At 39.5% G+C, this 11,177-nt stretch overlaps 1 protein-coding gene across 3 annotated transcripts in view; it reads left to right on the top strand.

The window, feature by feature from the left end:
- Positions 1-11,177, top strand: part of DSTN (destrin, actin depolymerizing factor) — a 35,400-nt gene that overhangs the window by 1,580 nt on the left and 22,643 nt on the right. The gene's annotated exons all lie outside the window — the stretch shown is intronic.

The raw sequence follows: 11,177 nt of genomic DNA, 5'->3' as shown, positions 1-11,177 counted from the left end.
CCTGGGGCCCCGCTGGGACCCCCGCGCCTCCGGGCGGCTCCTGGCCGCTGCGTCGGTCGCTGCTGCTGCGAGGCCGCCGCCGGGAGCTTCGTCCCCAGGTTCCTCCCGCCCCAGCCTGGGGACGACCTGCCGGGGTAGAGCAGCGCCAACCCCTCGCTGAAATCGCCCGGGAGTCCGCCTTTCCCGGGTGGGGGGCGTTGCAGTCCGGCGCGGGCCTCGTTGCGCAGGTTTCCCCAAAGCCGGGCACCAGGGTGGTCAGTGATTCGTGCGAGTTTCGGTCCCTGAGGTCTGTCCATCTCATGAAAGAAAATAAGGCCTTTATTGAACAACCCTAGAGGGCGGAATGATTATCGCGAGCATGACCCTGGTATGATTAAGAACCGGGTGGCCTCGCAGCCGCTTTGTTTGTCGTATCTGGCAATCAGCTTCCAGCAGCACTCTTGCCGTGCTTGTCAAGCTTGGCAGTGGCCCTTTTAACCCTTCCCTACCCGATCTCTCCATGCACGGTTAGAACATTTCTTTTATCTGGGGACAGTTTGGCTCTGCCAGGACTTAGCGTGTCAGGAGTGGGCATAGTGCTGGGATGCTAATACAAGCGAGTGAAAAAGGTTTTTAAAAGCCCATCAGATTATCATAGTCACGAAAAAGTGAAACATGCCCCTTGTATTCTTGGTGGTGAACGGACGCTTGGCTTAATTTACATATTTCCGTCAATAAACCGTCCCTCTAATTTGCAGCACAACAGTATTCTTAACTGGACGATCAAGTAGAACATTTTGTCATTTTCTTTAGTCTTGCACTGGCTGTTACCATTTTTGGTCAATGATTTGCAGGCAAAGGCTTACCAGACTTTGCTAGAACTATTACACTGTTATTCCATCTGTCTGCCTGGAAGCAGTTGGTACCAGTTTACTGGGGGTACAGAATGTTTTTTGCTGAATAACAATTTTGGTTTTCCTAAGGTAGTGCGAGGAAGAAAAAGAGATTAACTGGTAGTTTCTTGATGACTAAGGAGATGTAGGAATTTGGTATTGTTCAGTTTTCAGTTCTTCTTTGGTTTAAATCTGGAAGCTAAGAGAAGCATCTTAAGACTTTTAAACCTCTGTAAGATTATCAGTGTATATACTACTTTATACTAAAAGACTTTAAGAGTTTTGAGTTCTCATAAAAATTAAGAGTATCCACTCTGATGACAGTGCTTTGAAGTGGGCTGGAGGCTTCTTTAAGTTCCTCTAGATTGACATTCTTTTTTGAATTTCTTTAATACAAATTTTATTTTCTATTTGAAAAGAGGACCAGGCATTTTAACTTTAGTTAAGTTTTAGTTCAAGCCTTTCATATTTGTATGCATTAAATATTTTATTTACTGGTTCCTGGGGGAGGAGGGGGGATAAAAAATAATCAGGATGAGTGGATTCCAGATACATTTCAAACTTGTTGGCCTTAGGGAGATCAAGAAGACCTTACAAGTTCTTGTTTGGATGTTTGCAAATAGGGCTCAGAATATATAGACTGACCAGTTGTAAAGATTGTTCGTGTGTTTAGCCTTACAAGCACAGAACATCCCCTTTCAGAGTTAGCTGTTAGACAGTATTGTGAAGATTGGACGTTCTTGTATTCTCCCAGATTTTAGCACTTTGTCTCTATATTTGAAATTGAGGTTCCATGTTTCTAAGGGTTTTTTTTTTTTGTTTGTTGGTTAAGAATAAATTTTAGCTTTCGATGGGTTTGTTCTCCTTTAACAAAATCACTTCCTGGTACTCACCAAGCCTTCTGGAAGCACTTGGGAATAAAAGCAATTTGAAACCAACTCAGAAGATCACCTTGGGCACTTTAAGATGAGATTTCATGTTTTCAGAATCTGAAATTTCAGAATTTCATGTTTTCAGCCTATCCTACACAGGAACCACACACAACTTTGGTGTGTGTCCTGGGTGTGCCAACTTCCTCTTAGAAAGCTCATTTACTAGTCTACAGTCAAGTTCTTAGGGTTATCTGCTTAGTAGTTCTTTCTGTTGGGTGTGGATCGAGACCTTACATGTTGACTTACCTAGTGCCTCTTGTAACCAATGGTGTATGACATTTACAGCATAGCCATATGGCTCTCTGGGAAGTAGGAGTGTAGTCTTGCCCCTGAAACAGTAAAAGTCTACATGAAAATCTAACCTTGCCCCAGTCACAGCTCTGCTATAACAAAGAGCTAATTGACTCAGAATAAATTACAAATGTATCCTACCACTTGATGATTAAGAAAAACACTTTTACTCACAGCAGCTTAGTGAAACAGGTTGAGCATGTGTTCATGTGCCTATTTAACATGAAAAAAACATGGGTGCCTGGATGGCTCAGTCGGGTAAGCATCCGACTTGGGCTCAGGTCATGATCTCACAGTTCCTGAGTTCAAGCCCCACATTGGGCTCTGTGCTGACAGCTCAGAGCCTGGAGCCTGTTTTGCATTCAGTGTCTCCTTCTCTCTCTGTTCCTCCCCTACTCTTTCTCTCTCAAAAAGAAATAAACATTAAAAGAATTTTTTAACATGAAAAAAACAGACTAAAGGATTTACTTGTGACCTTTTATGAGTCCACATCAAGTTTTAACATAATTTACAAATTAATTTTGAAACATTTTAACCAGAAAGGTACACAGAATAACCGGTCTCTTTGTACGAAAAAGAAAGGTTAACTTTTTGCCGTATTTCAGGTTTCTGTGTTACCATTAGTAATGGTAACTAAATGTCTTCTTCCTCAACCCATTCTCTTTCTTCCCCAGAGATAACCACTCCTGTGTCAAAGACCTAATGTGCTGGCCAATTAAGGAGATGGTTTTTTCAGGCTATTGCAATTAGGAGAACATTAATTAAGGAGGAATGTCTCAAAAAAAAGGACAGGGACTTGGGGCAGGTAAAACAGAGAGTTTTGAGGAACCATGAGGACAGGTCTTATCCCAGTGAGCAAAAGCAGGATCTTTTGGTTCCCAGCTTCCCCAAACACAAAATGATGGGGGTGGATTTCTTAACCCATTCTCCTTTCCAGGAGCCCAGGGCTTAGGTAAAGTTTAACATAGTCAACTGAAATTAATGTATTTCTTTCTCCTTGATATTTCCATACATTAGCTATACATATGTGCATCTGTAGTAGTATATATTGTTTTGATGTGTTTTTAAATTTCATGTAAGTGCTATGGTTTATGTAGCCTTTTGCAACTTAAAAAAATTAAACTTGGTGAGTTTTTCAGGGTGGGGGGGTGATTTGTGGGTTTAGCTGTAGCTGTGATTCTTTATATTAACTGCTTAATAGGTTCCATTTTATGACCATCCATTTCCCTATTGATGAACATTTCCCCAAGTTTTCATTCTTTTCTCTCTTTTTTTTTTGGGGGGGTCTACTTACAGAGTTTTGCAGTAGATGGTTTCCATGTTTTATGTTACTTCTGTAGGCCCAGTGAGTGTGTTCTCCGTATAGATCTAGAAATGGAAGCCCTGGATTAGAGGGTATGCATGTGTATTTTTTTTTTTTTTTTTGTCCTACAGGTATTCTACATTAGCTACATTTATCAGCCTGTTTACTCCATTTCTTTTCACCACTTGGTATTATGAGACTTAAAACCTTTGCCAGTCTAAAGGGTGTGAAATGCCTTCTTACTCTTTTAACTTGTATTTCTTTGATTAGTAGTAAAATGTCTTTATGTTTTTGCATAAACATGCATGCACTTCTGGTGAACCTGACATTATGTAAATACTCATCACATCTTTATCTAGGCTTATTTGTGGAGCCTTAAAGTAAATCAGGTATTAAAAGAAAATATACAAGGGGCACCTAGGTAGCTCAGTCAGTCAGACATCTGACTCTTGATTACTGCTCAGGTCCCGATCTCATGGTTTGTGGGTTTGAGCCCTGTGTTGGGCTCTGCGCTGACAGATCAGAGCCTGGAGGCTGCTTCAGATTCTGTGTCTCACTCTCTGTCTCTTCCCCACTCACTCTCTCTCTCTCTCTCTCTCAGAAATGAATAAACATAAAAAAAATTTTAATGCGTTTAAAATTCAGGTTTAAAATTTTTTTAATGTTTATTTATTTGCGAGAGCGGAGAGCAGAGAGTGAGAGGGAGCAAGGGAGACAGAATCCAAAGCAGGCTCCAAGGCTCTGAGCTCTCAGCACTGAGCCTGATGGGGGGCTTGAACTCACCGTGAGAGCATGACCTGAACTGAAGTCAGTCGCTCAACTGACTGAGCCACCCAGGTGCCCCTAAAATTCAGGTTTTAGTAGGTATTTGAAAGTATGAAAAAGCTTAGGAAAAGCTGAGAGTTTGGCTTTTGGTTAACATGAGAGAGGAGCATCAAAGAACTCTTGTTCTGGTGCAGCCGAGCATAGGATGAGCACTTCAGAGACACTTCAGTGCATACTATAGCAGGAACTCTATATTTGAAGCTAATTTGTGTGTGCTTTTAGAATATGTCAAGGGAAGACTTTTACTCTTTTCAACATTTTTGCGTTACTTTATAGATTGTTACTTCTGTTTGCCTTATCACAGAAAACAAAGATGAATTTCCTACTTGTATTCCTATATTGGCATATTTTCAGAAAACTGCCAACCTCTAAATTTAATTAGTGTTTATTTTAATGGTTTCATGTGGTACATTTTTGATGGTAGAATTTTCATGTAGTGCTAGAGCTAAAACTAAAGTGCAGGCCAATACAGGTAGGACTCCTTCAGCTTGTTAGGAAGCAATCTGTTAAGTCAATTTTTGAAGTTCAGAGCTCTGAGGAATCCTCAATTCATTGAAAACTTGTTTTAAGAATGTTGTAAGTAAACTTTAGACCAGTGTTGTTGAATAGAAATAAAATGCAAGTTAATGTGTACTTTTAAATAGTCTAGTAGCCCTATTAAAAACTTACAAAAAAGGGTGAAATTTATTTAACCTAGTATGTCATATCAACATTTAATCAGTATAAAAAATGAGACATTTCATATTATTTTTTCATACAAATTCTTTGAAATCCTGTATATATTTTACAATTACAGCGCATTTTTTAAAACATTTTATTTATTTCTGAGAGAGATACAGCATGAGAAGGGGAGGGTCAGAGAGAGAGAGAGGGAGACACTGAATCTGAAACAGGCTCCAGGCTCTGAGTTAGCTGTCAGCACAGAGCCCGACATGGGGCTTGAACCCACGGACCATGAGATCATGACCTGAGCTGAAGTTGGACGCTTAACTGACTGAACCACCCAGTCACCCCAGCACATTTTAATTCAAATACTCAATGTTCACTGGAAGCATTTGATATGTATTTAGATATGCATTTTATAGTTGAAAAAGTAGATTCACATACCTAAGTTGTTCAAAGCATACTTATAAGTTTTCTGGCAATGGTATTGGTAATCAATTTAAAATTTTAATTAATTAAAATAAAATATCATTTAAACATGCAGTTCCTCAGTCATACTAGCCACATTTAATGGACTCACTAAACCACATGTGGTTAGTGGCCAATTTAATGGACAAGCCTCAGACTTTGTGGATTAGCCTATTTAATTTGTAAAGGGAAGTTAATATGGGTATCAATACTTTGTTAATTCTCTGCATTTCTGCACATGTCTAAGAAGCAGGGCTAAGATAGCATATGAATTCCTTTTATGGCACTTTTTTTTTTTTATAGTTTATTGTCAAGTTGGTTTCCATAGAACACCCAGTGCTCATCCCAACAACTGCCCTCCTTCATGCCCATCATCCCTTTTCCTCTCTCCTCCACAGCCATCAACCCTCAGTTTGTTCTTGGTATTTAAGAGTCTCTTATGGTTTGCCTCCCTCCCTCTCCTTAACTATTTCTTTCTCCTTCTCCTCCCCCATGGTCCTCTGTTAAGTTTCTCCTGATCCACATATGAGTGAAAACATATGGTATCTGTTCTCTGCCTGACTTATTTCACTTAGCATAACACCCTCGTGTTCCATCCACGTTGCTACAAATGGCCAGATTTCATTACTTCTCATTTTATGGCACTTATTAAGATTATTTGTAGAACTAGACAGTTGATCTCCTTAAGAAAAGGTTTGTATATTTCAGTATCAAGATGCCTCTCTCATAGTAGGCCTACAACAGATGGTCCTGAATGAACATGAGTGAGTGAGAGGGCATTTGTAATTATAACGGATAGGTTCCAATGGATATGGATTCTTTTTTATACTTTCTATTCCCACATACTTTTTTTTTTTTACAAGGAAATTANATGGTCCTCTGTTAAGTTTCTCCTGATCCACATATGAGTGAAAACATATGGTATCTGTTCTCTGCCTGACTTATTTCACTTAGCATAACACCCTCGTGTTCCATCCACGTTGCTACAAATGGCCAGATTTCATTACTTCTCATTTTATGGCACTTATTAAGATTATTTGTAGAACTAGACAGTTGATCTCCTTAAGAAAAGGTTTGTATATTTCAGTATCAAGATGCCTCTCTCATAGTAGGCCTACAACAGATGGTCCTGAATGAACATGAGTGAGTGAGAGGGCATTTGTAATTATAACGGATAGGTTCCAATGGATATGGATTCTTTTTTATACTTTCTATTCCCACATACTTTTTTTTTTTACAACGGAAATTAAGGTTTTCTTTATTAAAAAATTTTTATGTTTATTTTTGAAAGAGAGAGAGACAGCATAAGTGGGATGAGGACAGAAAGAAAAGGAGACATCCAGAATCCGAAGCAGGTTCCAGGCTCTGAGATGTCAGCACCGAGCCTGATGGCTTTGCTCAAACCCACAGACTGCAAGATCATGACCTGAGCTGAAGTCAGATGCTTAACTGACTGAGCCACCAAGGTGCTCCAGAAATTAAGTTTTAAGTACTAAATTAATTGAATAGTACCTCCCCTTTGTATACTGCGTTTACACTTCTGAGTCTTACAAGTGAAAATCCTTTGAGATAAGGCAAGTATTATTAGAGTAGTACCTTTAAAATAATTCTTGCATACAGAAGCCCTTCAATAAATGCCAGTTCCCTTTCTTCCCTTGGAAATGAAACTGAATGGCATTTGATGCTCATTGAGGCATCCTGAACCATAGAAAAGCACTTGAAAGTGTAACAAAGGAAAGAATAAGAAATAATGTCTTAGAAAACTTCTAAGTATTTAATATGTGACAGGCATTGTGTTATACCTTCTCTCGTTCAGTCTTTATAGTAATCCAGTGAGGTAGGTATTGTTATCATTTCTGTTAAACTATACTAAGAAGTGGTTAAGAGCCTGGGCTCAGAGTGGGGCTACCTAGGGTTTTGAATCTTGGCTCTGCCACCTACTAACTGTAAGACCTTAGGTTAAGTTACTGATTATCCTATGCCTCAGTTTCATCATTCCTCCAAACGGGAGTACCTACCATCAAAGCAGTTTGGGTGATCCATATAACTAATTCAAAAGCAGTGCCTGGTATATAATAAAGTGCTGAGCAGTGTTGGATGAAATGACATTAAACAAAGTTATATCCTAATTAGATTAACAATCTTTTTTTCTTCATATTCTGATTATACCATCACATGCTTCAGTAGTTGTAGATAAAATGAAAAAGGTGGAAGGGAGTGCATTAGAACATGTTTCCAATTGTTCTGTTATTTTTTAAAACTAATTTTATTTGGATTATATATGATCAACTTTTAAATCTTTTTATGATCTACTTTTAAATTTTATTTTTCAGGTAACTTGACTTTAAAAATTGAAGTATAGTTAACATACAATTTATGTTAGTTTAAGGTATATAATGTAATGATGTGACAATTATATATGTTAGGAAATATTCACTGTAAGTGGTTACCATCTGTTATACAAAGCTATTGACTATATTCACTGTGCTGTATTTATATCTCTGTGACTAATTTTTTAAAAATTCTATAACTGGACATTTGTGCCTCTTAATCACCTTTACTTATCTCACCCATCTCTTATCCCCTCCCCTCTCTGGCAGCCACCAGTTTGTTTTCTGTATTTATGAGTCTGTTTCTGTTTTTGTTTTGTTTTTTAGATTCCACATATAAGTGAAATCATATGGTATTTGTCCTTTCCTCACTTATTTCACTTAGCATAATACCCTCTGGGACCATCCATGTTGTTGCCATTGGCAAGGTTTCATTTTTTTTGTAGGGTGGAGTCATATTCTGTGTGTGTATATATACCACATCATTTTATCCATTTATCTATCAGTAGATACTTAGGTTGTTTCCATATGTTGGCTATTGTAAATAATGTTGCAGTAAATATAGAGGTACATGTGTCTTTTAATGAAGTGGTGTTTTTGTTCTTCTGGTCAGTACCCAGAAGTGGAATTACTGGGTTGTATGTTTAATTTTTTGAAGAGCCTCCGTAGTGTTTTCCACAGTGGTTTGACCAATTTGTATTCCCGCCAATAGTGCCTGAGAGTTCTCTTTTCTCCACATGCTCGCCAACACTGGTTATTCCTGGTTTTTTTGATATTAACCATTCTTACTGATGTGAGGTGGTGTCATAGGTGATTTAATTCTTAATGTAAAAATATCTTGTCTTCTACTCTTTGTATTTTTCCCAAAGAAATTAATGTATAATCAGTTTTTCATCACCCTCAAGATTTAGAATAGCAATCATTTATTCAATAATAATTGAGAAAGAAATTATTATATGCTAAGAACTGATCCAGGTACTAGGGATATAGTACTAAAACAGTCCTTTCCTTGTAGAAGTTACATTCAAATGGGGGGAGGGGGCGGAGGGAGAAAGACAAAAAAAAATGGCAAGACCATGTCAGAGAATTGTTAAGTGGAATGAAGGAAATAGGGTAATCTATAGGCAGTGCTAGAAGAGTCAGCTGCTTTTAGTCAGATTGTTAGGGAAGTCCTCTTCGGAGGTGACATTTCAGCTAAAACTTGCATGGCAAAAAATAACCACGTAAAGAGCAGTTCAGGCCAAAGGAACTCTATAAGTAGAAAGGCCTTGAGAAGAGAATGAACTTGGCATGCCAAGGACAAAAAAGGTTTGTGTAGCTGGAATTCAGTAAAAGGGAGATAGAAAAGTAGGAAATGGATTGTAGGCAAGAGTTGGAACAGGAAGAGTTTATAGGCCAATGTCAGGAATTTGAATTTTATTCTCATTGCACTAGGAAGCCATTGCGTATGTGGGGATGTGTTAAGGTGTTAAGTAGTGGAATAAGATACAATTTACTCCTGTGGGGATGTGCAAGTGGGAACAAAGACTAATTAACAGACTTGATATTATTCATCCAGTTGATGGTGGTGGCTTGGATTAGGATTGTTAGTGGGGAAATGAGCAATGATTAGATTAGATAAATATTTTGAAGGTAGAGCTGACAGGACTTACTGATAATTTGGGTGTGTGGTTTAAGATAAAGACGTCAAGGATAACTTTCTCTTAAGACCAGAGTTGTTAGGTAGTTGATGGTGTCAGTCATTGTGCTGGGGACTATAAAAGAAACTAAAATAAGGTAGTTTGGCGAAGAGTGAGGTTCTTAGAACTTTGAGGAATGACAAATTGATCCAGAGATATTATACATTTTTAGAATACTTTAATTTCATATCTGGTTATTATAATTATGTACATTGTAAAACATTGAGAAAAGTTTAGTTGTAATGGCAATTCCAACTCAAGTATTAACATTTGGTGCATTTTCTTCCAGATCATTTTAAGTGTATCCTTGTTATTTAAGTAAATAATAAATAAATCGGACACTCAACCGACTGAGCCACCCAGGTGCCCCTGAACTTATTCATTTAAATGGGTGAAATTTTATGGCATATTAAATATATCTTTAAAGACTTTGAATTAAAATTTTTTTTTACATTAAAAAAAAATTAGAGACAGAATGAGAACGTGAGCGGGGGAGGGGCAGAGAGAGAAGGAGACACAGAATCCCAAGCAGGCTCCAGGCTCTGAGCAGGCATTCAGCACAGAGCCCAACGCGGGGCTCTAACCCACCAACCATGAGATCATGACTGGAGCCAAAGTCGGACGTTGAACCAACCGAGCCACCCAGACGTCCGAAAACTTTGAAATTTTTAAAAATGACTTTAGATTTCACTTTACTTTTATTTTTTTGAGAGACAATCTTTTTTTATTTAAAATTTTAAGCTTATTTTCAATTTTGAGAGAGAGAGAGAACATGAGCAGGGGAGCAGCAGAGAGAGATGGAAACACAGAATCCGAAGCAGGCTTCAGGCTCTGAGCTGTCAGCACAGAGCCTGATGTGGGACTCGAACCCACGAACTGCAAGATCATGACCTGAGCCAAAGTCGGCTACCCAACCCACTGAGCCACCCAGGTTCCCCAAGAATTTTGTTTTTTGAAGGGGGCTCAGTGCTGACAGCAGAGAGCCCAGTGCTTGAGATCATGACCTGAGCTGAAGTTGGACCCTTAACAGACTGAGCCACCCAGGTGCTTCAGAGAGAGAATCTTAAGCAGGCTCCACATTCGGCATGGAGCCCAAAGTGAGGTTTGATCTCACAACTCTAGGATCATGACCTGAGCCTAAGTTAAGAATCAGATGCTCAACTGACTGAGCCACCCAGGCACCCCAAAACTTTAAAATATTTTTTTATAGTTTCTTTATTTTGAGTAAGAGTGCACATACATGTGGGGGAGGGGCAGAGAGAGGGGAGAATATCCCAAGCAGGCTCTGCGGTGTCAGCGCAGAGCCCCATCAAAGGCTTGATCTCACAAATTGTAAGATCATGACCTGAGCTGAAATCAAGAGCCAGAGGCTTAGTAGACTGAACCACGTAGGCTCCCCAAAACTTTAAATTTTTTAATGGTATCATGCATGTACAGTGATGGTATTAAATCATCCCACTGGTCCCCTGCTCAGAAGTGCCCTGGTTCATGGGGTTACATTTCCGGTGGCATCATTAATATGAGCGGAGTGAGAGCTTGGAATGTGGCTGGGCATGGGGCATAGGAGACTGCCCACCTTGGCTGTGCCCCTGGCACAGTGAGAACGGATCCAAAGGAGTGAATTGGGACACTTGGTTCGAGGAGAAGGGCCTGGGGGGTCGCCATTTCCCACCCACAACCACCAAGGCAGGGCCTGAAGGATCCCTGGGGGCCCATGGTGGAGGCGGGACCTGCCTACCCCAAGCCACGCCCATCTGCTCTGGGTAGCTGCTCATCTATGGGAGCTGGATAGATGCTGCGGAAACAGACAGCCC

Source organism: Crocuta crocuta, unplaced genomic scaffold (genome assembly GCF_008692635.1).
Source record: "Crocuta crocuta isolate KB4526 unplaced genomic scaffold, BGI_CrCroc_1.0 scaffold209, whole genome shotgun sequence".
Classification (NCBI taxonomy): domain Eukaryota; kingdom Metazoa; phylum Chordata; class Mammalia; order Carnivora; family Hyaenidae; genus Crocuta; species Crocuta crocuta.
Note: the sequence above shows the minus strand (reverse complement) of the source record. Positions and strands in the feature narration are given on the sequence as shown.